Source organism: Asparagus officinalis, chromosome 9 (assembly GCF_001876935.1).
Source record: "Asparagus officinalis chromosome 9, Aspof.V1, whole genome shotgun sequence".
Lineage (NCBI taxonomy): Eukaryota > Viridiplantae > Streptophyta > Magnoliopsida > Asparagales > Asparagaceae > Asparagus > Asparagus officinalis.
In genome coordinates this window covers 31,906,374-31,910,602 of record NC_033802.1, presented here as the reverse complement: position 1 = coordinate 31,910,602, position 4,229 = coordinate 31,906,374, and the positions used below count along the sequence as shown (strand labels likewise).

The 4,229-nt window shown below is 35.4% G+C and overlaps 1 long non-coding RNA gene across 1 annotated transcript; it reads right to left on the bottom strand.

Moving 5' to 3' along the window:
• LOC109824415 lies at nt 3,031–3,850 on the bottom strand. The gene is made up of 3 exons (XR_002242637.1): nt 3,736–3,850; nt 3,588–3,666; nt 3,031–3,491 (listed from the first exon to the last, which is right to left on the bottom strand). It is a non-coding gene; the product is annotated as an uncharacterized LOC109824415 (long non-coding RNA).

Sequence of the window (4,229 nt, the reverse complement as noted above, 5' to 3'; positions counted from 1 at the left end):
CAGTCAAGTTGATCATCTTGCTATCTCACAAACTAATCTCAATTCAATTCTCTATCTTTTCATGAGAATGCTAGTAAGGATACAAATGTGCAACAGTATATTACACCTCCCGTTGATAGAGGTGGACCCTCAACCACATGAATGTTGCTACTTGGAATGTGAGAGGTTTTAATAAACCTCTCAAGCAATAGCTTTTTAAGTCCTTTAATTTTCAATATAAATCGTCTTGTATTGCTATCGTAGAGACTAGAGTTTATATGAAAACTTTTTTTCATGTAACCAGCTGATAATCCATGCTAGTCCCTCACCAGCTCCTAAGTTTCAAATGTTAATGAGAAATCCATAAAAATGTTCTTATGAATAAAAGCCTGCAATTTCTTTATCAAAAAAAGGAAAAAAACCCATGCAATTTCTAGGAAAACAAGCAATTAAAAGCTGTAACCACGAGATTCCCATGTCTATGCATTCCAAATGCGTGTAGCATCTAATTTCTTCTCCATATGACTAAGATTGGATCTTTCTACACTCTAGATACCAAATCCTTGTGTATGCATATGTATAAATACAAATCACTAACTTACCACAGAAAATCACGAGTCATCATCGTCGCCAATATCCTTCCTTTGCACGGTGCTATTGCTCCCTCCAGCAAGTCCAGCCTGAAAATAAATAGATTTAATTTTAGAGTATGAAATTTAACAATAAAACACACACATATATTATCAACATACCTATGAACTAGTGTCTAAATCTACAAGGGACAAAACTTCTCAAACAATTCAGTTGGAATCTTATCGGACAAGCATAATACGATGTACGTAAAAACTTTTTCGCTAGTGGGGGCTGCTGGCAAATCTGAAAACATAGCCTTCATCAGTTGCATTAGTAATGCAGGGTCTATCTTACCACATAGATAACATTAGACATGCAGAATTGTAGAAGTGGTAGGAATCATTGTTGAGGATCCTGTCATAGTCGAAGATGGTGAGGACGTCGTGGAGGATATTTTAGAGGTGCCCCGCATAGCTCCAACCCCCATCAATGAAAATCTGCCCCTATTATTATACCCCATAACATTCATAGCAATGGCGTCATTTTCCTTTATAAACAGGATATGAGGGTTATCAGCTTCTTCTTGAGTAGCATGTAGTGCTGCCTCCTTTGACGCAACATCAATACTATCCTAAATCACATAAGGAAAAAAACATATATATTTGATTGGCAAATAATTTAATGAACATCAACAGAATACTTATTATCTAATGATTTATTGAAAATTTTTGCCACCAATAACATATTTTCCTTAATCTTGACTTCATCTTTATAAGTCGAGCGAAAGGTGCCGTAAGCTAACTTTGCCTTCAAATTGACCGACATTATCAACTTCCCCTACAAATTATAATAAATTAAAAGAGTTGGGCCATATTGATAAATGTAGCATGCGAATACAAAACTTTAAATATTATACCATGTCTCGACAAAAGCCATACTCAAGATTGGCAAACAATGTCGATCCCAAGTGGTGGTCAAGCTTGCGCTTGCTATGTCGATTCGTCGATCCCTTCTTTGATTTATTCTACGAAAAGGTTAATTACTAAAGATGAAATGCATTTATAATCTTTGTTTGTAAGCAAAATTAAAATGATGAATACCTGTGCTGACTCAGTATCCCAATATAAAAGAAGAACCGTGAAATGATCGATGTCCATCCTATCATCGACATTTAAAAACCTCTGCGAATCTACTGTATATTTATCATATGTTGAGCTTTTCAGCTCATACCGCCACTGTTTGAGCATAGACTTAACCTTTATATTGAAAACATAGTGCCATGCTCCAGGGTAATCCTCAAGGCAACATTATTCCTATAATTTTGCAAACTAATCAAAAGAAGCTTATCTTTCACTTTATATCCCATGCTCTCCTGATAATTTAATTAATGCACAAACATTCTAATAGTTTGATATAGTTGCTTAATCTAGGTTCTTGGAAGCCAATCCTTTCATAAAGTATAAGACATGATCAAGGTTATTGGACCTTGTAACATCACTTGCTTATTCTTATTATTATTATTATTATTTGGTGTTGAGTACTTGGTCCACCATGTTTGTCACTAACCAATTGTGGAATTATGATGATTTTTCTATCGTGTGAAAAGTCTATAGATGGATTCAGAGGGAGTTTATTGCAAAGGATGTAAAGCTTTAAGAATTCAAGTAATGTTTATTTTATAGTGAAGAATGAAATACTAGTAATGTCAGTGTCTTTTTTTAAAACCCAAAATTGAGATGAGGTACTAGTACAAGTTGGTCAACATTTTTTTTGCAACATGCATCTGTTTGTTGTTATATGTCAGCCCTTTTATGATCACACATTTTTTTATTGTTTTTTTGTTAAACAGAGAGCTATTGATCTCTCTTGATCATTTCCTTAATTGATTATATCACTAATACAAAGAAGCTCTGCCCCAACGGTTGTAACCGTTGGGGCAAGTAGTATCCCCAACGGTTACGACCGTTGGGGCAGAAAATCCACCCGTTACGGCAACTAACGTTGGTAATATATATATTTTTGTGGGAAATGAATTTTATGTAAACATGGCAAGCAAGAGGTATTAATGAAACTGAAAAAAAAATGAAAAAGACTAGCACCAACGGTTACAACCGTTGGTGCAAGTATCAGCACCAACGGTTGTAACCGTTGGTGCTGATACTTGCACCAACGGTTGTAACCGTTGGTGCTAGTCTTTTTCATTTTTTTTTCAGTTTCATTAATACCTCTTGCTTGCCATGTTTACATAAAATTCATTTCCCACAAAAATATATATATTATATCTGTTCACATCCATAAAGAGTTCAGGTAATCTCAAACAGTCAAACTGTCACAGTATTTTTTTTCTCAACAAAAATATATGTTTAGCAATAACATAATACGTTCAGTTACATACATTCAAAACTATTTCCATATCTAACGGACACATAACATCCAACTGAGACATGCTCTGTTGATGAAAGGGGAGAGATTACTATTTGATTATACAAAATTATAGATAAACATCTTTGCATTTGACATGAGCAAAGTATCCCTTCCAACATTTAAAAGCTCCTTGCACTTATCTCACATAACACACACCGCTTGAAAATTAGGGAATATGAGCTACATCATGAGTTCAGTCCCATAAAAGTCGACGACTGGGCTTATTTAACCTCAAGAAGCATCTCAGCCTAGAGTGATATCAGTGCAGAGCATGGCAATCTTCAATACCGCTAGCATTTGCTTCCTCCAAGAAAATGAGACAGTGCTCAGCCTTGTGTCCATTATCTGCTCAGGACTTTCGCCTCTCTTTGATGCACTATGTACCCACTTCACTAGATCAATCCCTTCACCAAATTGCTCATCAACAGGTAATCTGCTAGTTAAGAGCTCTAACAGTACAACTCCATAGCTATAAACATTTCCTGGAGCAGTCACTTGCATTGTGTATGCGTATTCTGATAATGAAACAATACACATAAACATCATAATGTTGTATCATCTAATTATCCTAAATAGAGTTACAAAAGAAAGATAGGGTAAATTGCATTTACTCTTCCAAAATTGAAAGCTTTTCCTCTACACATTTCTCCTCAAGTCCACAAAAATGCTCCTATAACCAGCATTAGGCACCTGCAAGTATACAAACAAGCTCCTATAACCAGCAATAGCCATCAAAGCATACAAGAAAATGTGTCTCACCTACACGCAAGCCATCAAAGTATACAAACAAGATCCTATAACCAGCATTAGCCATCAAAGTATACAAACAAGCTGGATATATGGTTGAATTAAACACGATATCATCATAACCGCAAATCCATACGTGACCAATCACCATAACCGCAAATCCATAAAAAACGACCAACAGACAAGTTCCCAAGAACCATTTAGGAAAATAGTATGCAAACCTCTCTACACAAAGCAGTTGAAACTTGTTTTATAATCTAATAGACAAAAATCAGCTGATATAGACAAGACAAGCTGATACGGGGGGTTCTACAAAGTTCCAATACACATGTCCGACAAGTTCCCAACACAACCCAATTTCATGACAGAAGTATTCTCGCTACATAGCTTATACTGGATTAAATTGCCCTATGATTTGGCTATCAGACATGATGGTATATAAAATAAGAAATGACAAAATGTGCAATAGTTCCAGTATATTCCGTAACTTGATGATAAAAGAGAGT